Source organism: Psammomys obesus, unplaced genomic scaffold (genome assembly GCF_907164565.1).
Source record: "Psammomys obesus unplaced genomic scaffold, mPsaObe1.curated_primary_1811, whole genome shotgun sequence".
NCBI lineage: Eukaryota > Metazoa > Chordata > Mammalia > Rodentia > Muridae > Psammomys > Psammomys obesus.
This window is the reverse complement of record NW_026596155.1, coordinates 5,864,042-5,887,267: the sequence shown is the minus strand read 5'-3', so window position 1 is coordinate 5,887,267 and position 23,226 is coordinate 5,864,042. Positions and strand designations below refer to the sequence as shown.

General features: G+C 38.6%; 1 protein-coding gene and 1 pseudogene across 2 annotated transcripts in view; both read left to right on the top strand.

Annotated features, from left to right (window-relative positions):
- The window catches only part of LOC129667063 (14-3-3 protein eta-like), an 8,866-nt pseudogene extending 8,234 nt beyond the window's left edge, over positions 1–632 (top strand).
- Positions 1–23,226, top strand: part of Cfap299 (cilia and flagella associated protein 299) — a 555,552-nt gene that overhangs the window by 165,399 nt on the left and 366,927 nt on the right. The gene's annotated exons all lie outside the window — the stretch shown is intronic.

Sequence of the window (23,226 nt, the reverse complement as noted above, 5' to 3'; positions counted from 1 at the left end):
CATGAAGGTGGTGACAGAGCTGAATGAACCTCTCTCTAAGAAAGATAGAAAATTAATGGTGCCAGGCGATCTTCTTGGACTGTCATTAGTAGCATTGAGCAGAAAACCATGGCAGATGGAAATGAAAAGAATTTGGAGAAAATAAAAGCTTACCCGGAGAAGATTGAGAAGGAGCTGGAGACAGTTTGCAATGATGTCTTGTCTCTGCCTAACAAGTTTCTCATTAAGAACTGCAGTGATTTTCAGTATGAGAGCAGTGTTCTACCTGAAAATAAAGGGTGGTTACTACTGATGCCGGGCAGAGTGGCTTCTGGGGAGAAGAAAATAGTGTGGTTGAAGCATCTGAAGCCACCTATAAGGACACCTTTGAAATCAGCAAAGAGCATATGCAACCAACACACCCCATCCAGCTTGGCCTCACCCTCAGTTTTTCTGTGTTCTGCTAGGAGATTCAGAATGCACCAGAGTAGGCCTGCCTCTTAGCCAAACAAACCTTTGAGGAGGACCCATTAAATGAGGATTCCTATAAGGACTTCACTCTCATCATGCTGTGAGACAACCTCACCCTCTGGAGAGGGACCAGCAAGATAAAGAAGCAGGAGAAGGCATCTGAAGACCCTGCAGGTCCCTGACCCTTCCCTTACCCGCCACCACCAGTCACCACTGATTCTTCCTTGTCACAGCCACTACATGTAGTGCTAACCCCATCTGTGTTGACAGCACAGCTCTTCAGATCTGCCCTCCTTGCCCTTTGGGAAGCAGTTTCAGATAAACCTTCATGGGCATGGCTGGACGTACGGTAGCTCTGAGGCACTTCCTTGTAAGGTGTGCAGTGTCGTGTGTTCTGAATGAGGAATTTATTATGTCTGTTGATCTATAGCAGATCCAGGTGACAGGACTGAGGAGTATAAAAGAAGAATTAGTCAGCACAAGCTATGGCTGCTATTGAAAACAAGCTGATAGTGTTTTGTTAAGCAGTACATCCTGTGCATGCAGAAAAGAATTCAACCCTCTCGCCCCTTCTTTCAGCTAATGGAACTTGACACAGCGACAACTTGTTCCTTCACCGTCAGCTTTATAAACTGTCTTAACGGGGGCTTTCAGCAGCCTTTTTAAATTAGAATGTGTGCAATGCATTCCTTTTCAGTGCAATGCATCAGAAGTTTTGATATATGTAACTTTTTTTTGTGATTAAGAATCATGGACTTATTTTTGTAAATCTTTGGCTATTGTTCTTGTGTACCCTGACAACATCATGTGTGTCAAACTTTGTCAGTCATGATGGTTGGCTATGAAATGCCAGAGTGCTAAAACAAATGTTTGGACATAAAGAATAAATAAATGCTGCTTTGGGGATATAAGAAAAATAAAAGAAAGAAGGTGAGGATATTGGCTGAGCACTGGAAGAGCTAGCTGTGTCTTTTTCTGCCCCTTCTCTATGGGACTGAACATCCTGGATAGCCCTTTTGAAGCTGACCTGGATGCAAGTTCTTGAGGAAACAGTAACTGAGGCAGTTTGTGAGGCTGAATCATCTGGGATACTTTCTTTGTCTTCATTGTTATCTGGTCTTTTGCTCTGAAATAAACAAACTTTAAAAGTAATATGTATGTGCATTTCTGCCTATTATCTTTCTATCTATCTATCTGGAATATGCAAGGTGCCTAAACCAGAATCTTTTTTTTTTTTTATGTTCTATGTTTGAGCAGGTGAAAGGCATCTATCAACGTTATAAGTCCATTTGGAGTGTAATATAAATCTATCCATGCTATAGGAAAGGATGGCATGTTATGAGGACCAGTTAGCCAATAAGATTAAGTTGCCATGCAAAGACATTCATGTCTCAGATAATAGGAGGTCTTTCCTGGTCAAATCTAATCTTTATATGCTTTTTTATATAACCATATTTTTTTTTCATTCATTTTAGATACATAAGTATAACACATCCCCATATCAAAACTATTGCAGGTTTCCATTCTAATGTCAACACATCCTTATAGCATATTGGTTGACCTAGTTCTTCATTTCTTTTTATAACCAAGTGTTATAAAAAGCTGCTGCTCTTCCTTTTTCACTAACATTAAAAATAAAAAAAAGAGTTAACAAAGCATTATTTAGCCTGTCCTTGGAGTCTTTACTCTTCCTTTTTGTTTAATAAACATCTTTTACTAAAGTACAGTTAGCTTTTTCTACAGCTCCTTGTCCTGTAGGATTGTGTGGAATGCCAGGAATGTGCTTTATTTTATAATAGGCAAAGAATGGCTTCATCTAACTGGATATATATGAGGGTATATTATCAGTCTTCATTTGTGTAGGCATTCCCATAATTGCCATTATTTCTAATAAGTGTAATTATACAATCAGCCTTTTTATAACTTCAAGCAGTTGCCCATTGAAAGCATGCGTATGTATCAATGGTGTTGTATACACACCTGTGTTTTTCAAATTCTGAAAAATGAAACATATATATCTGCCAGATTTCATTTCTTTTGGTATCCCTAGGGTTACCCATAGCAGGTAATGGAATTTGATTATACAGCGAACATGTAAGACATTTAAAAAAAAATTAGTTCTTTGGCTTGTTGCCAAGTGGTAGAGAATTTTTTTTAAACCTTTACTGTTAACATGTTTTTTTCATGGAAAATTTGAGGCTTCTCACACATTTCCTATTAATAATTGATCAATTTCCTCATTTCCTTGTGCCAGTGGACACAGCAAACCTGTATGAAACTGAATATGAGTAATATAATGGATAGTTTCTACTTTTGATGGCTTGTTGCAATTGCATGAATAACAAAGTTACTTCGAAGTTATTAGGAATAAATTTAGCAGTTTCTGTATGTAAAACAAACTTGTCCTTCATACTGAGAGTCGGTAATTTTAGTAGGAAATTCAGGAAAATAATGTAAGGATTGCATACAATTCTGATTTTTGAACTGATGTATATAAGATTTTGATCACTTTGCTTATTTGTCTGACTTATAACCTGCGTTCCCATTTTGTTTGCATCAGTATAGAGTGTAGGTGCATCAGGAATTGGTGTTCCCTTTTCAATACAGAGAAGACTCTAAAGAGTTCTTTTTATAAACTGTAAATGTTTGCTTTTAGGATATTTGTTATTAACTTCTCCCAAGTAGTTACAAGCTCTTTCCAATCTTCATTGATTAACCCCAATGATATAATCTCAGCATTAGTATGAGGCACTATAATTTTAGCTGGGTCAGTTCCTGAAAATCGACAGTCGTATTCTACCTTTTATAATTAATTCAGAAACCTTTTCTATGTACATCTTTAATTTTTTTTACTTTGCCTATATGGTAAAAAAAAATCCATTCCATAATATTTTCTTTTCTTTGCATAATGAGCACAGTAGGAGAATGAATTGAAGGCTAAATAACCAAAATACAATCAAGTTTAGAATCAGTTTGATCCACATATGCATTTTGCAATCCATGATCTACCAGAGTTAATTCCTTTTCTGCTTCAGTTGTTAAACATATTGGACTGTTTAAATCTGAATCTCCTTGTAATGGTTGAAACCAATTACTTAACTCTTAAGTACTTAATCCAATTGTAAGCCTCAGCCAGAAAATTTTGTTTCATTAATTTTTGAAGATCATTAAGGGTTTGCAGCTGATCTCTATTGATCTGTACCTTTTGTATTCAAATTTTTGTTGATTCATGTTATAACCCAAATAGCTAATTGAATCTTCTTTTTGTATTTTTTTTTTTCTGGAGCAATTTTTAAACCCCAGCATGACAGAATTCTATCTGTTTCCTTAACCATTTTCTCTAAAGTATCCTCATCAGAATCAGACAATAAAATATCTTCCATGTAATGATAAATGATAGATTGAGGGAATTGCCTATGAATTATTTTTAGTGGTTGTCACACAAAATATTGACATAAAGTTGGACTATTGAATGTTCCCTGTGGCAACACTCTCCAGTGTTATCTCTTTATTGGACACTGTTTTTCAGAGTAGGTACTGAGAAAGCAAACCTTTCCCTGTTCTGCTCATGCAAGGGTATTGTGAAAAAGCAATCTTTTAATTATTATCAATTATTATGATAGTCCATGATCTAGGTAACAAGGAAGGTAAAGGAATTCCAGTTTATAAAAGACCCATTGGTTGAATTGTTCTATTTCCTTTTCTTAAATACATTATCGTCCTCCATTTTCCTGATTTCTTTTTTATAACAAATACAGGAGAATTCCATGGGCTGGTAGACTCTTCTATATGTGACTCTCCTCCAGCTGCTCTTATACCAGTTGTTCAAGTGCCTGCAAGTTTTTCTTTGTTATGGGCCATTGCTCTTGCCACACAGGTCTGTTTTATATCCATTTCAGTGGAAAGGCTGTTGGTATCTCAGCAGTGGCTCCTATTATAAATTTTAAGACTCAGTCTTTGTGATGTCCTGTGTTTGGACAATGGGTGCAGCTTGAGATTTTTCTTCATTACGCATATCAATATCTTCCCCAGGAGCATCTATCATTTCACCCCTAATTTCATCATTGGCTGTCTCCGGGATTGTAAGAATATTAATTTGAGTACCTCATTGTTGTAAAAGATCTCTTCCTCATAAATTTGTGAGTATTTCAACAATATAGGGTCTCAGCTTCCTTTTTTGCCCTTCTGGTCCCATCTATTGTACATTTTGTCTTATTTGAGATAATTTACCAATTCCTATAAACTGTGTATAAACCTTCTAAAGTGGCCATTCTGGATTCTAAGACTTTTGGGAAGGATACGGACATCAGCTCCTGTATCTACCAAGCCTTCTATTTCAACACCATTCATTTGTAATATTAATTTGGGTCTCTGATCATTAACCGCTCTTTGCCAGAACACATGTTTTCCACTACTCTGAAATGCCCCTCTTGTTTCTACTGGAGAGGCTTTGCCCTTGATAGTGGGGAAATAGTAAAAGCTGTGCAATTCTATTCTCTGAATTAATTTGCATGTTTTTCTACATATATGCCATGATTTTAATTTCTTCCTAGCAATCCCCTACCTGGATGCACAATATATCTTTGAGAAGTTAGTCCATTTCTTCCCAAGATCATCCCTACTGTCTCTGAATGAAACGGGTCATAAACACCAGTGGTTATTTTGTAACATCAACTCTTGGGGATAGGGTAAGAGGTTTATCTGTGTCCAGATCCAAAGCCCACTGCCTTCAGTAGCATTCATGAGATCAGCAGTACTTAGTTTTATTTTCCTGCCTGCTCGTTACCTCTTGGCTGACCGACAGATGGAAAATTGCAAGGCCTCAGTTTGTTTTCCAATGGTAATAGGTTACCTTGTATGTCCCTCTTGGACCTGCAGTCCCTAGTCAAATGACACCTTTACCAGAGCATCTACAAACTCTGCGAAACCTGGACATTCAATTGTGGTTAGAAACTCCTTGTTCCAGATGACGAGTGAATATATCATATTCCTCAGAGTTAACACACCCGCCATTTTGAGCTCTGAAGCTTTTAAACTTACAATTTCTTTGTACGTGGTCAAATTCATTACAATTAAAGCGTGAGTTATTTTGATATCTGAGACCTCTAGCTATGGCTTGTCCTATGATATTGGCTTGATACTCCTGAGAGTCAGTTTCAGTTGTATCTCTTAGCCATGCCTCTATTTGTGTTGCTTGTGCCTTTAATAGGCTAATTATTCTCTTACATTCAGTACTTGCATTCTTTTTTTTTTATTTTTTATTTTTAGTTACAATTTGTTAACTCTGTGTCCCAGCTGTATCCCGCTCCCTCATTCCCTCCCCCTCCCCAACTCCCTCCCTGGTCTCCTCCCTGCCCCTTTCCAAGTCCACTGATAGGGGAGGACCTCCTCCCCTTTCATTTGACCCTGTTCTATCAGGTATCTTCAAGGCTGGCTGCAAAGTCCTCCTCTGTGGCCTAACAGGACTGCTCCTCCCCTGGGGGGGGGGAGGTCAAAGAGCCTGCCCTTGAGATCCTGTTAGAAATAGTCCTTGTTCTCCTTACTTTGGAAAACTACTTGGTCACTGAGCTACCACAGGCCACATCCGAGCAGAAGTTCTATGTTATATCCATAGATGGTCCTTGGTTGAGTGTCAGTCTCAGAAAAGACCCTGTGCCTGGATATATTTGGTCCTTGTAGAGCTCCTATCCTTTCCATATCATACTAACTCCCCTTCTTTCATATGATTCCCTGCACTCTGCCATGGTTTGGTTATGAGTCTTAGTGTCTGCTTTGAAACACTGCTAGGTAGAGTCTTTCAGATGCCTTTTGTGGTAGACTCCTGTCATACATTCAATGCACATCCCATTTGTCTTTCTAAATGAGGACTGATCATCTTCACCCATGTCCACTTACTTGATTATCTTCTTTAGGTGTGTAGATTTCATTATGTTTATCATATCTTGTAGGTCTATATAAGCTAGTATATACCAGGTTTGTCTTTCTCCTTCTGGGATACTTCACTCAGAATGATCTTTTCTAGATCCCACCATTTGCCTGCAAATTTCATGATTTCCTCCCTTTTGATTGCTGAGTAGTATTCTATTGTGTAAAAATACCACAATTTCTGTATCCATTCCTCTGTTGATGGACATCTGGGTTGTTTCCAAGTTCTGGCTATTACAAATAAAGCTGCTATAAACATGGTTGAACAAATGTCCTTGTTGTGTACTTGAGCAAATTTTGGGTATATACCTAGGAGTGGTATAGCTGGGTCTTAAGGTAGCACTACTCCTAATTGTGTGAGAAAGCGCCAGATTGACTTCCAAGGTGGTTGTACCAGTTTACATTCCCACCAGCAATGGAGGAGTGTTCCTTTTTCTCCACAACATCTCCAGCATGTGTTGTCACTTGAGTTTTTCATCTTGGCCATTCTGATGGGTATAAGGTGAAATCTCAGGGTTGTTTTGATTTGCATTTCCCTAATGGCTAATGAGGTTGAGCATTTCTTTAAGTGTTTCTCTGCCATTTGATGTTCCTCTTTCGAGAATTCTCTGTTTAGCTCCGTTCAGTACTTGCATTCTTAAATGCCAAAGTCTCTATATACACCTGTCTGGCATCAAGATTTGATACAGCTGTGTTTCCAGCTGAAGCCGGTCTCTCTGAGAAGTTTGTGAAGGCTTCTTGAGAGCCTTCTATTATCTTAGTAAATGAGGTAGATCTTTTCCCAGGCTCATCAACCATATTCTAATCTCTTAGTGCTGCCAAGGGACATTTTTCTAAAATGAGATAATCAGATTGGATGTGTTCTTGTAGGTCAGCATAATGCCTTCAACAAACAATTGATCTTTAACAACATTTGTTCCCCTTGCTATATTTCATTGTTTTATTTTCATGGGTTCATCCCTCCACCGTGATAACCACTGTAACGCTGACCAGCTTCCAACACATCTGACACCAATCCCTTCCAAACTTGGCTAATCATTGTATTTTGGGTGTCCCATTTACTTAATATTGTTTAAGGAATGGGGAATGCATTCTGTAGGAATCAATAGACTCTTTAAACCATTTGAAATCTAACATTTCTATTGGATGCCATGTTATCTCACCATATTCATGACCACCACCATCATTAGCAGGCATGTGCTGCACAATTATTGGGAAAACTGCTGGTGAATTTGTAACCCCAGACAACTCCTCTGGCAGTGCGCTTAGCTCAAGATTAACTTCTTTGCCTTTTACAGTCTTCTGCTCTTCCCAGCCCCTTGCCTCACGTAGTTGCTGCTGGGACCTGGCAGCAAAAGTGTGTGGAGCAGGGCAAGGCAGCAAGAGTGGGAACACTTTTTTCTTCCTTTACCAGTGGCACTGTTTTCTTCCCAAGTGCTTCCATCTCTACCCGAAAACCCTCTTATGTTGCACAGCTAACTCTGCAAGGCTTATCAAAAAGAGAAAATTGAGTGACACTTCTGGTTTTCCCATCTTAATGTGCTTTTGGTTTCTCAGATCTCACCATATCCACTTGCAACTTTTTTAATTGTTCAAGCATCCTTCCAAATAAGACGAAGCAGAAACCAGAAAATACTCTTTAGAAGTGAGCAGAGTGTGGGCAAACTGGAAGAAAAACTGAGCAGCAGCCACTGCCATTTTGTTACCATTCTGAAACACTATCCTTAAAAACCTTCAAAACCTTCTGTTTCCTCTTTGGCATTAGAAACCAAGTTCCCCATTATGCATAGCCACATATGGGCAGCACCTGTAGGAGCTGTTTTTTAACCTCTACTTTATTTGGGGTTCCTTAAGGCTCTACCTCCCTTCAAATCACCCAGTGCTAGATAGGAGAGAAAGAAGGTTAGAAGGGAAAGGGGACATAGACCTCTTTAGACTTGGTTCCAGTTGGGTCTGGCGGTGGATTTCTTTGGGAAAATACCAATCTCAGTTATCAGGATATCTAGCAGTCCAGCAAATGACAAAAGCAGCAAGATGAACACTCAGCCTTCTTCCTCCTCAATCCATCTCCTCAAAGCCCCTTCCTGTCTATGGGCTCTGGTATTTATACTCTCTCATAGTGTTCAGTTTTCCAGTAACTCCAGCTGGCAAAGACCACACTCTTCTCCTAGAGGCAAGAGGCTGTTATCAGCTGTGGATAAACCAAGGCAGTCCCATATCCCACCTATCCCACCTTTGGGATTAAAACAAAAACCTGTTTATGTAACATAACTGAGTTTTACAGAAACCAAAACTTCCACTACATCTCTCTCTTGAAGAATGAAAATATATAATTCATTTTTTATTTCGTAGTACCCACAGTTGAGAAACTTATTTTTTAAAGTTATTTTAGGTTTTGAAAGAGACCTTGGAGTTTTTAATAGCTTGAATTTTAAAATGCTTAATTTTGTCTAGACTGTGGGACCTTTAAGACTGGGAATCTTTTATACTGTAATGTTCATATTATTTGTGCTCTTGGGGACTGACCCTAAAAGGAAAGGTTGTGGCTTAACAGTGATGTGTTTATAGGTCAAGTTTACAAGGAGTCAGTTGGGATGGGCAGGTCTAGATCAGCTTGACGCAAGGGATAGTCATTAGAGGGAAGCGAGCCTCCACTGAGAAAACGCCTCCATAAGATCCAGCTGTAGGGCACTTTCTTAATTAGTGATTGATGGGGAGGTCCCAGTCCATTGTCGGGTGGCACTCCTGGGCTGGTGGTCCTGGGTTCTATAAGCAAGAGGGCCTACAAAGGCACAGGACGCTAGCCAGTAATAAGCAGCACCCCTCCACGGCTTCTGCATCAGCTCCTGCTTCCGGGTTCCTGTTCTGTTTGAGTTGCTGTCTTGACTTCCCTCAGTGATGGACTGTGACTTAGAAGGGTAAGATGAAACAAACCCTTTCTTCCTCAAGCTGCTTTGGTCACAGTCTTTCATTACATCAGTAGTAACCCTAAGTAGGACATATGCTTAGTGTCAGCATGTCAGTGTCACTCAGTCTTGTTCTCTACCAGAATGTTTTCTCTGGTAACTTTCTATGACACAACATCCCTGGAATAATCCACTTTTTCTTTAAGATTATTATTAGTTGTTTTTTTCTTCTTAACTTTCATTTTTCTCTAAAGACGGCCATTACTTCCCTAATGTCAACATTAAGCCCTTTCTATAGTAATTCTGCTCTTTTTCAGCCTCGTTAAATCATGCCCCAGTATACGTTTTGCATATGGGAAGATATAGGTTTGAATCTCACTAACTGAGCATGCATGGAGAAGTAATAATTAATTCCCTATATTATTATAAGAAAAACTAGCTTAAAGGATGCTGATAGTAAAAAAGACAATTAAAAAAACCTTGGAATTGTGTGTTTATAAACATTTTGCCAATTTTTTTTTCTGGCATTTTAAAGTTATAGTTTAACTTGCATTTGAAATTAGTCTACAAATGGTTTAAGGGAATGAATAGTAAACAAATTTAACTTAGAACAAGAAATATAAGGGAATAAATAATAGAGAAAAGAGGACCATAAAACCGAAGTCCCTGAAGCTACATACACAGAATGCTAGACATAACAGAAGGGAGACACACATTTCTTCTTCACAGTGAAGCAAATAGTACAAGCAGAGAACAGAAGCAGGAGGAACGTTTTCATTAAGACAATTACCAAAAATATGTAGATAAAATTTTAGAATCACCTGAAAAACATGCACATTAGCATGAATAAAGATATTAAGATTTAAAATGAAGGAGCTTAAAGCTTCTTTTCTGAGGAATCAATCTGACTATAGTCATTCATGTTATTATTTTGTGGAAAATTCCCCAAATCACATCAGTATACCTTTATGTTCTTCTAGGCACAATGAAAAGGTGATCCTTAATCATATACGGTGTTCTAGTTAGCCTTGTCAAATAATGCAGCCTCGAGTCAACTGACAAGAATCCATTTGAGGCATTGCCCAGGCCAGATTGGCCTGTGGGTACATCTGTGGGGATTGCCTTGACTGTTAAATGATGGAGAAGACCCTACTGTGGGAAGCACCAATTCCCAGCAGTTAGTGCTTACTGTAAGGGAAAGCTAGCTAAGTATGAGCCTGTGCATGAGCCAGCAGATGGGCCACTGTCTCTGCTTTTGATTCTTCTCTGACTTTGCTTAGTGATGGTCAGTTACATGGAATTGTAAGCCAAATCATCCCTTCTATCATTTTTTTTTCATTGTTTGTTTGTTTTTCAAGATAGGGTTTCTCTGTGTAGCCTTGGTTGTCCTGGCAGGCCTCAGACTCACAGAGCCAATTTTCAAAGGGGTGGCCCCTGGTATGTTGACCGGGTTCTGGTGGATGACCCCAACACCACTGAGTATATGAGTAACAGAAATTGGACTCTGTGTGTTACAACAGCCGAGAATAGGACACATAAAGTTGGGAGAGAGGTTGGTCTAGGAGGAATTAGGGAGAACGAGTAAAATATGATCAAAATACATTGGATGCAAATATGAAATTCTCAAAGAATTCATACAAATATTATTTTAAAATGTATATTCAGAAATTGGGAGATAATTAAAGGAATAAATCACCATGAAAATAATAAAAATTAAATCATTGTAGCAGTTAAAAGAATTTTTCATGCAAATTTTATCAGTGTCCACAAAATCAAAATCATTTATTTCTAGAGAATACATTATGACTGATTAATCAGCAGGTGTGTCTTGAACTTTTCCCTCTCTTCTCAGAGTGCAGTGCTGGAGAGAAGGACCTGGATTGCAGGACCATGTGCCATTCATTCCACATTTCCAATCTATATTCTCCCAGTCAATATCTACCCCACTCTCTGTGGAGGATTAATTCTCATGGGCACAAATGCTTACTAGAATGCTCAGCTCGTAATGTGCATGTTCTGGAAATGGTCACCGCTATTCTTTACACTGTGTGAAAACTCATTGTCATCTCTCAGAGATTTGCTCTTGGGGCCTCAGCACGCTTGTCATGAATTCACTGGGAACTTGCCAGTTTTAACAGTAACATTTATTTCAGAAAGGAAATAAAATCATCTGGCCCAGAGTTGAAAGCATTTTTTAAATTCATTAATTTATTTTTTTAATGATAAGCTAGGGTAGAAAGAGAAATGTCTAAACACAGAGATTTACTAGTTAGCAGACTGCTGAGTTGAGATAGAGTCTCACCAATGACTATTTTCTGTTTGGTGGAGGGTCTTCTCAGAGGGGACAATTAGTATAGGCTAGGTGGCAATCAACAAAATGGGCAAAGTGAAAAAGGAGAGCAGGGTGGTGTAATCAGGAGTGCTGAGGTGAGGGAAGTGTGCTGACACATTTTTTATAATGTCATGACTACTAGAATCAGAAAGCTGGAAGTTAGAGAAGAAGAGGGAGGAAGGAAGAAAGGAAGGGAAGGGAAAAAGGAAGAATGGATGAAAGGAAGGAAAGAAAGAGCAAGGAGAGGAAAGGAGGAAAGATAGGCAAGCAGATTTGGGTGTGAGAGTGTTCAAGGCAAATTTGGGGGTTTGCTTCAAGGAGCTGGTGGAGTGGATAACTGAGGGTCTGTAGATGTGAGACCTAGGAGCTATGTGCAGGGTCCATGTGAGGCTCAGGCTGCTACACACACTTCAGGCTTTATTTGATAAAGACTGGAATCTTTGAGACAGTTTTCAACAGAGAAGAAGGAGTTCCATTTAAATCATTTAGGGAGTTGCCGTGTTGGAATGCAAAGGAAGGACTATGGAAATGATGTGGAAGACTAGGTCTGTTATCCAGGCAAGAAATGAGGCTGGCTTGGATTACAATGGTAAGAGAGAATGAGTAGTAAAAAGTGACCAGATTTCAGATGTACTTTGAAGCTCACAAAAGCTTTCCCCTGTATTAGATGTTAGTTGTCAGTAAATGAAATTGTTATTTTAAAATTTCCATTTTAACAAAAATAAAAAAATTCCATTTTAATATTTCAGACATTAATTCATTCATACATACATTTCTTTATATACCTCTTTGAAATGTCTAGAATGTACATTCTAGACAGCAAGAATAATGTTAGCTATGAAGATTGCCAAAGCAGAGACAGCAGTCCTGCATACAGGTAATATATGCATGTATACATATATAGCATGTTAAGGTACAATAAATGTGACTTAAAGTTTAAAGTATGTGACCTTGGGCCAGGGCTCCACTTCTTGCCCCTCTACCATTTTCTGTGAATCTCAAGGGAAATTGTTGACTTTGTTTATAGTCAGGGCATCTAGTTCAATTGCACCTTATCAATTTTCATCCTGTCAGAAGTCCCTCGGGAATTATGCTGCGATTTCACTTACGTCCCTCAAGACCTTTCACAACAGCTTCAAACTGCATCAAACTCTGTATGTTAGTGTTGTAAAGACAATGAAGTGACAGCTGCAGAGAAGCCACCCTTGTGCTCCCCGCCACTTCTCCTGCTCTTTCTGAGGGTCTTCTCTCCTTGAATCCTCATGCTTAAGCCTGTGCTAAAATATCTTTAATAAAACACCAGCTCTGCTTCAGACTGGTTCGTCCTGACATTCTTTTCTGCATGAAAGCCATGAGTCCTGGGTTTACCTCTTTTAGAAGTCTTTAAAAGAGTAAGGAAAGTCCTCAGGCAGCTGTGGGTAACAATGACACTGCCCTTCTTGCTACCCACAGAAAACATCAAGAACACATTTTCAGTGTGAAATAATGGGCTTGAGAATATCATAGTTTTCAGTGTCTCAGTCATGTCTCAAAGACATATTTTTTAATTTTCATTCTGGAATACCATGCACTACATAAAAAATGATGTAATTTAAAAATTTTTAAAAACTTAAAAATATTTCAAACTGACCTGGGCATATTGGCATACATCTTCAGTCCCAGCATTCCAGAGGCAGAGGCAGGAGGATTAGAATTTCTGATGATGTACATTCATCTACCTGATAACTTTGAGGCCAGCTGGCTGATATGAGGCCCTGCACCACCACCACCCCCGCCCACACACATACACACACACACACATACATGCTTTTGGACTTATTCTAAGTTATAGTACATTGTGTATTGATATCTTTTAAAAATCTAAAGAAAGTGCTTAAACATTATGCTAGACTGTGAGAAACAGCTAACTGACCCATTTAACATCCTGTCTCTAAGGGCCGGGAGATGGCTGACTTGGTGGAGTGTGTGTGGCATGACCTTAAGGAATTGGGTCTCGATGCCCAGCACCCGTGATAACAGTCCAGTCCTGGTTGCTGGTGCATGCAACCCTAGCGTGGGTAGGGTGGGGACAGGAGGATCCTCAGAGCTTGCTGGCTTGTCAGTCCAGCCAAAATAAGTTAAGGTGGAGAGTGACTGAGGAAGATGGTGGAGACTGGTCTCTGGCCCCCCCATGTACACTCATACATGTGCATGTGAACCAGTGTGTACACAAAACAAGCAAACCAAAGCACCATCCTGATTCGGCCCAAGGGGATGATCTTACCAGCCGGAAATACCATTCTTTCATCCTTTGTAACTACATGTGGTTATGTGAACCATTTTTGACTGAAAGAAAATTCACTGACAGAGTTCCCAGAAAGACGTTTTAAGAGATGTAAACACCACGGTGCTCCTCCAGGCCTTCTCCACTCCCTTCTCCTGAGGCTTGAGTAGTGAAGAGCAGAATCCACCTTCAGTCCTCAGATGGATGTTTAAAATCCTGGTCATTTGGCTTCTTTGGGAAGCCTTATCACAGTCTAATACTTTCTCTGCCAATGGAAGAATGTGGCAGTTTTCTGGATATGTTAATGGTGTTATGAAAAGGGGTCAGAAGGAAAGAAATGCTAAAAACATGAGAAGATTCCGTTTGAAATTTTGACTTTTTAAAGGTTTCTGTGGGTCACTGGGAAGTTGTATTCATCTTGTTCATTTTTTCATACCACTGTTGTGTCAAACATGTAATGGCTGGCTCCTGTTCTCTAATCGTCTCACACCTAATCTAGGAAAGTCTCAGGCTGTCTGCAGTCTTTTCTGTCTGTCTTCATCTTAACAATTAAGATTAGTAAGACCTGGAGAGGACAAGAGTTCCACAAGGACCAAATATATCTGGGTACAGGGGTCTTTTCTGAGACTGATTCTCCAACCAAGGACCATGCATGGATATAACATAGAACCCCTGCTCAGATGTAGCCTATGGCTGCTCAGTATCCAAGTAGGTTTCCTAGTAAGGGGAACAGGGACTGTCACTGATATGAACTCAGTGGCTGGCTCTTTGATCTCCCATACCCCGCCCTGAGGGAGGAGCACCCTTGCTAGGCCACAGAGGAGAACATTTCAACCAGTCTTGATGAGACCTGTCAGATGGAAGGGGAGGAGGACTTCCCCTATCAGTGGACTTAGAGAGAGGGGCAGGAAGGAGATGAGGGAGGGAGGATGGGATTGGGAGGGAATGAGTGAGGGGGCTACAGCTGGGATACAAAATAAATAAACTGTAATTAATATAAAAAAGTTAATTAAAAAAAGATTGTCATCCTTTTCATTATTTGTGTGGATAATATGATGTACAGGTAATACACACTACACATAGATAATTTACATAAATCTATCAACTCCCGATGCCCAGGCCTAGCTCACCGTGAGAGACAGTTGTCATTGACTGTTATAGTCAACACCACTGACTCTGATAGCTACCGATCTGTGCATAATTAGAATGACATAGAGAGATGGTAGTAAAATCAAGTGTGAGTTCAACATGTTATTTATAAAAAACAGGGGAAAACTTCAAAGTACCACAGGCAGCCACAGTGGATCTGATATAGTTGCCCTGAGGGTGGCTGCCAAAAGTACAGAGGACCTCCCACAGGGAGAAAGCTGGGTGGGTAGCTGAGGACTTTGCCTTAGCTTTTGGATTTCATTACTTTAATTTCGTGAGGCCAAGTATGTCAATACTATAAGCATCTTAATTTATTGTATTTTTGTTGTGTCTTTTCCCACCTGACAGGTCTTAACGATATATATATATTAGGTCCTATTGAGTTTCTTGAAACCATTTGTCTCCCTCTGAAAAGCTTTTCTCCTGCCCTGCTGTAATCTGAGTGGAGCGATCTTGCATGCATGTCTGTAGAACAGGATTTAAGAGGTCATTAGAAATATTAAATCTAGAGGCCAGCCCAGGTGCAGGATGCTGGCTTCAGCTACATTTGCATAATAGCAGCTGGATAATTGAAGCTGTCAGTGGGTACCCAGCCAAACACAAAAGAGAAAACCACCACGTTCAAGCCTGAGTTCCCAAATCTGTCTACTTTTTAAGAAGTTGAATGAACGTTGTTAATGTTTATTAGTATGCACAGGTGTAGAATTCCAAGATTCTATTTATAAATGCTTTGACTGGAATGTCTAAGTTTCTTCTCTTAATCTTATTTATTCAAGCTAGAAAAGAAGGTTTTTGCCATTAAACCTTTCATTTTTTCAGGGTGGGTACCTTTCAGAGTTTAATTATGGAAGAGCTCTAAGGTCTGCAAAGGAAAGCAGCTTGGTTTTCTGCCTCAGGGTATGTTCACAGAGAATTGGAAAAATCTATGCACTAAACGCCAAGATACAACCATTTCCCAAAGATGTGTAACACTGGAAAGGACCAGAGCGTAAAATTTACAACTAAGTAATACATATAAGAAGCTTTCTGATGCAAATGTGTCTTAAGTCTTCTGTATTTGCACTTCAGGGATGTTCACCAGAGTTGCCTACAAAACAAAATGCCTGAGAAATTCTGTAGTGAAATGTAGAGCTCAGGTACACTAATTAAGGCATCCCTTTAAAATGACACCGTGAAAGGCATCCTAAAATCTGTGAACTGGTCCTGGGTTTCTTACAAAATAAAAATAATACACACATTGCATAATTTTGTGTATAAATAATATATACATAAATAATATATATGATTATGATGGTCATCCAGTGCTATCATTAGAAGAGAAATACTATAATCATTAGAACACTATGATTTATTATTGGTGTGTTCCATGACTAGTCAAAGGATACCAATACCATTAATTCTATTTTTTATAAATTTATTCAAACAAAACCACAAAAAAGCCCAAACAGTAAAAGCAATTATTTCTAATTGATGGGACTGAAAATTTCCCTTCCCTTTCCTTCAGGCTTTCATTTCTGTTTTCTTTCTGTCCCTCCCTCCCTCTCTCTCTCTCTCTCTCTCTCTCTCTCCTGTTGCCTAGACATGCAAATGTGACTGTGTGGTTCATATGCCTCAAAGGAGACATTCGGTGTCATATTCTTTTGATCCCTGTCTCACTCCCTCAAGGTTTCTAGGCTTCTGGATAGTGAGCTCCCAAGAATCTATCTGTCTCTGTCTTCCAAAGCTGGGGTTACAGACATGCTAACTATGCAAGAATGTTATCTAAATCCTGGGGATTTGAACTGAGATCTTCATGCATACACAGCAAGTGCTTTTACTCCCTAAACCATTTCACCAGCTCCACAGAGTTTTATTCCTACTCTTAAAAGTTTTGAGAAACTGAAGGAATTAATTTTATGATATTGGGGATGATGAATGAAATACTTTAAAAAATAAATGATATGGGACGTATAGTTTGTTTTATTTTGTTTACAAATGCAGTATTTGAAAAAAAAAAACAAATGCAGTATTTGCATTATACTTTTGTTAAAGCTTAGAAAATTTCCATCATTTTGCATAACATTTCTATATAGAAGACTACATCTAAAAATCTAGTTTCAGTTGTTTGGTATAAGCTGTTGAGTCCTTGAAAGCTAGAGTATCTTGGGTAAGTGCAAAGAGAATAATGATTTTTCCAAGTTGTTAATCTAGTATGAATGAGCATTTTCCAAAGTTTGACCATGACTGATTTCCTGTTTTGTTTTGTGATTTCTGGGAGCATTATAAGATGTTCCCACAAATTCCACTGATGCTTTCCCTACACCGACTGGATTCTGTTGTTTGCAACTAAGAGCATTAATTTAGAAAGTGGAATTTAAGTATTTGAAGTTTTCGTGAATTTTAAAAATCAGGACACAATTCCAGTTAATTGAAAATACTTTTAAGTTATCTTAAGGATGCATATCAATTAAATATTTCTGCTTGGAGACAGAAGAACCTGATATACCACAAAATAAAATGAAGAAATTTTAAGTGGGAGCTGGTGAGATTTCACAGTGGATAAAGTGTTTACCTAGCAAGGCTAGCTATCTGAGTTTGATCCTTGCTGCCCACATAAAGGTGGAAGGAGAAAACCAAATTAGAGGACTTGTCCTCTGACCTCCACACAGTGTGCCAAGGCTTGCATACAACCTCCTGTCCCCATCCCATGTGCACGCACACATACACACACACACACACACACACACACACACACACATGCTAAAATATTATAAATAGTTTAAATAATGCATTATACAGAAAAACCATGAAACAATGGTAAGCACTGTAATTGACTTGTAACCTTCAAATACAAATGTAGATTCCTAAGGCTACATTGATGGCACAGAGACTCAGAGATACTCTATAAGAAACAATTTAGCTAGAAAGACAAATAAAGCCTGTGTGCAGAGAGTGGTGGCACATACTCAACAAGTAACTTAGGAACTTCTCATTCACACAGGAGGGACAAGGCACGTATTTCCTCTGTATGGCAGCTTCATGCTTTGAAGTAAATACTGTACTGTAGATTTAAAGAATGGGAAACAACAAAGAGATGTCATTTACCGCAAATGGCACCAAGTAAGTTTCCTTTTGGCATACAGTAAACCTTTGGAATGAGTAGCAGGGAGTGATCCACCAAGGCCTTTCAACCAGTGCTCAGTGTCATCTGCCCCTTTGATAATCATCAGAGCTTCCAACCACACAGAAGGGTCAGGAAGCGGATGATTCATTCTTGCTCTGATCTCTGTCGTAGTCAAATTAAAACCTTGCTACTAAAGAGAAATTTGTTTCCACAAAGACATTTTGTAATATATCCTGCTTCTTCCAAGAAATATGTTGGACACATGATTTCATATTATTTAGACATCATATTAACAGAAAATATTTCACATGATAGTCCAGCCAAATTGTGAGAAATGTTGTACATGTACTTTTCCCTCTCTCTCTGCCCCCTCTCTTTTCAGCATCACAGCAATGTAATCTCTCTGTTTATATGTAATTCATCTAAACATGGTTAATTTTATTTGAATTCTTTGCTTCCACATTGCTTCATTGTGGTTGGTAATTCTGACCAATATAAGGATGAAACATTTCTTCAAAGCAGCAGATGGGTTACTTCAATCAAAGCTGTAAATGTGTTAGCATTACATGTTAGCTTAAGAGCCAAGAATTATTTTGGTGTAGTGTCAGCCACCATTTTCTGTAGGCACACTTAGAATTGAGGGTACCACACAGCCATCTTGGAAACACTTCTCTCAGAGTCTTTCTGGGGGTTCTTGTTCCCCAGTGTAAATAGGACTCTATCAGGACAAGGCCTACATGGTATCACCTTTCATAGCATTCTTCCTTTCATGCTTACCACAGTAACGGATACAATATATTCTTCATATAAAATTCATCCAGTTTCCCGAGATAGACTGAGAGGTCATGCTTTTCATTGTATGTGCAATTAAGCAATAGGAAATACTTCCTTTTTCTACCTTTAACTTAGGATAATAGATGTTTAATAATAATAACACAAAAATAAGTACATAAGGAAACAATTAAAAAGACTCCACTAGACCTCTTGGGAACACTAGTGTCATGAGAGGGACATTCCAAGTTATTTGCCCGTTATCATGGTACTTGACCGCTGCTGAGCCACAGCAGCAAATGGTCAGTCAGGGACAGATGGTGTGTTCATAATCAGAGTCAGAAGGTGCAACTGTAAAGCATGAACCCAGCTTCTATAATATCTGTCTTCATTACTGATTATGGAGCCTGCCAGGCATGGGAAGGTCAGGACCTACAGATCACTATGCTTCTCTTGTTACAGTGAGCGGTGTTCTTCATCTCTGCACTCTTCTCTGTGAGTCTGTGAGCCTCAGGCCGGATTCTGAAGCTTTGCGTGATTCACTTCCCAGCTGGTATCGCTACCGTCTATGCCAACAATTTTAGCCTTTATCTATGGCATCGTGTTCACTTTTTTTTCTCTCTGAAATAGTACTAAGATATAGTTCTCAACCTGAAGTAGGATATGGCCACCAAGGGTTCTCTGAAGACATGACATTCAGGCAATAATTATAGATAAACAGGATTTAGGGGGAGAGAGAGAGAGAGAGAGAGAGAGAGAGAGAGAGAGAGAGAGAGAACAGGAGAAAGAAGGGGAGAAGACAGGGGGAGGAAAAAGGAAGAGAAAGGGAAAGAAGGCTGGCAAAGTATTCTGAACACTGTTTCTACCAAGGAAAATGCTGGTAGGGAGACTGATTGGAAGAAATGACACAGATTTTAGAGCTGTTCGTAGTCACAGTCTGGGAGCGAAGGTTTGTGGCTTCATATTTTATCGTAAGTAGTACAGGAAGCAAAGTCTTAACAAGGATAAGCAGCACACCTCCATGCAGTCATGCCGCTGTGTGCACATGCCCACGGGTTTAGTGGGCCCCGGCTTCCCTGAGGAAAACTACTCAAGGAATAGCATGGGAGGCACAAGATAAAAGTCTACTGGAATTGAACATTAATGATGTTTGGGGTGTGGATTTAGAATAGTGGTAGACGTAGAGGAAACTAATATTTGCCAGACATATTGCATGCATAGATTGCTTCCCCAGGATTTGGTGAAGAGCGAAAGAGAACACCGAATTAACTAAACTATTACAGTCTTGATGATGGCGTCTCTAAGAGTACTCGAGTCACACATATGTTAATGGATATCGTGTGAAAATGTAAAAAGCAGTTTTAAAATCAAAATTCTAAAGTACAGTTTAAATAAGGTTAAGGCAAAGTTTTTCAGTGCCTTTAACATGCTAGTATATACTGTGGACTTTCTGAACCATGAATGTGGAATTATAGTATTTTTACTGGACTTCTCGCAATCTCAATTAAAAACAGTTTATTAAATCACTAGGCAACTTATCAGATTTTATATTAGACATAACTTGTTTGTGAGTTATTATAATTATCATATATATATAGAAATAAAATTTCTGGCATTAGTTCATTTTCACACAGTACTGCTCCAGGCAGCCCACTGCTGTAATTACTTGATCTATTCAAAGATCATTTCCTGAGCTCTAATCTATACTAAGAATGTGCTGTACATTAGATTACAATAAAGCACCACAATGATGTTAGATCGAGCACACATTCATTCAGATTTATGTTCACTGATATTATGTTCGGAGTCCCCTCTGTATTTCTGTTGAATTAGTTCAATCCCAAATCCCCACATTTAACTCTTTATTTACCCTTCCCTGCATTTAATACAGCATTCATTACTTATGTTTGGCTGCTTTGATAGGAGTAATTTACACATTTTGAGACACTGGTCAAATGTCTGTGTTCAGATGTCTGTATCCTTTAATTGGCTCCAGCTATTTGTATTTAAAAACTTTATCATAGCTTGACTCCAATTCTGCATCTTCCCCATCTCCCTCTTCTTATCCTAATATTCACATTTTTCTTACTTTTTTGTTTTACTCATGGAGATAGTAAGTATCAAAACAAACAAACAAACAAACAAACACCACATCTTCAAAGATACAACCAAAAACACATAGTTGATACCAACACACATATTTCCAAATATGAAATATGAAGAACATTGTTTGCCTTTACTGCAAACTCTGCCGAGAACACACAAGGAAACCCTCTCAATTAACACCGCTTTTCCTTTCTCTGGAAGTGTTTGCATTAATAGAAAGATGATCAAACAACAACAAAAAAACCCTCTTAAAACTATCTTGTTAATGCTGGCCAAGGGGCATGAGGCCTGCTGCTGTAATCTCTGTTGGCTGAAAGATTCCTGTTAATATTTGATCAGGTGTGGACTTTGAATGTAGGGTAAAACCCTGATAATGATGGAAACTGCTCAGCTGAAGTGTTCAGACAATAATAATACTTTTTAGATCACTTACCCTGTGGAGCCTCAAATCTCAGACAGTTAAGTCTAGTTTTTCCTGTTACTTATTCATTTTTTTAAATAATAAGACATGTGGTATTAAGATTCTTGCAAAGGCATTTTCTGAACATTAGATTATATAGGTCATAATGAAAATTTTATAGTAAAGATTTTAACTGACAGCAATAACTAACTTTAAAATAACTAACTTTAAAAGCACACTTAAAAAACATGCTTTAAAATGACTTTATAATACAATTATTTATTTTAAAGGATCACACATTTACAAAAGCTCTGTAATTGAGAAATAAAAGGAAGATAGAGTATACATTACTAAAGTATATTTATTATACTGACATATTACATTGATATCTCTAACTCATATGTAGTCTTTTTTTTTTCTAGTTATACCTGAGTACTTTATTTTGTCAGTGGATAGAGGATCCAGACAGGAAAAAAAATCAAAGAAACAGAAGAATTAAACTATAATACGGACAAAATTGATCTAATAGATATTTACAGAACATGTTACTGATGGCTACTGAATACAATATTTTTTTATTTCTCAGAGCTGATGGATCATTACTCATGCCAGAATATATGTTAGATCAGAAAAAAAGTCTTAATATAATGACCAGTCAATCAACAAACCAACCAAACCCCTCAAAATAGAATATAATTAGAATCAAATTTACAACTTGTACAAACAGCACAAACTAAACAATATGCTTTCAAACAATGAGCCATTGAAGAAACAAAAGGAAAATTTCTTAAAACAGATGAGAATAGAACATGTAAAACAAAACAACAACAACCCAACAAACAAACAAAACCAAAGACCAATGAGAATAAAAGACAGATTTCAGGAGTATTCTCCTGAAACTCTTATATATTTTAAATACAAATAGTCAGCCACAAAAACTACCAAGTATACTGAACTGCCATGGGCTACACCTGTGCAGGGGTTCCAGGTCATTTCCACGAATAGTCCTTGGTTGGAGTATGATTTTCTGGGAAGTTCCCTGTGTTCAAATTATCTTGTTCTGTTGCTCTCCTTGTGGAGTTCCCGTCCCCTCCAGCTCTTACTATTTCCCACTTCTTACATAAAATTCCATTCACTCTGCCCATCAGTTGGCCATCAGGCTCAGCATCTGCCTTGACGGTCTATACTGCAGAAGCTTTCAGAGGCCCTCTGTGGCAGGTTTCAAGGTTGTTTCCTGTTTTCTTCTGGCTTTCAGAGGCCCTCTGTAGCAGGTTCCGAGGTTGTTTCCTATTTTCTTTTTCTTCTGATGTCCATCCTCTTTGCCTTTCAGGATGGGGATTGAATATTTTAGTTAGGGTCCTCTCTTTTACTTAGTTTGTTTAGATGTACAGATTTTAGTGGGTTTATTCTATATTGTATGTTTATATGAGTGAGTATATACCATGCGTGTCTTTTTGCTTCTGGGACAACTCACTCAGGATGATCCTTTCCAGGTCCCACCATTTACCTGCAAATTTCATGATTTCCTTATTTTTCATTGCTGAATAATACTCCATTTTATAGATGTACCACAGTTTCTGCATCCATTCTTCAGTTGAGGGGCATCTGGGTTGTTTCCAGCTTCTGGCTATTACAAATAAAGCTGCTACAAATATGGTTGAGCAAATGTCCTTTTTGTGTACTTGAGCCTCTTTTGGGTATATGCCTAGGAGTGGTATGGCTGGATCTTGAGGAAGCGCTATTCCTAGTTGTCTGAGAAAGCGCCAGATTGATTTCCAGAATGGTTGTACCAGTTTACATTCCCACCAGCAGTGGAGAAGG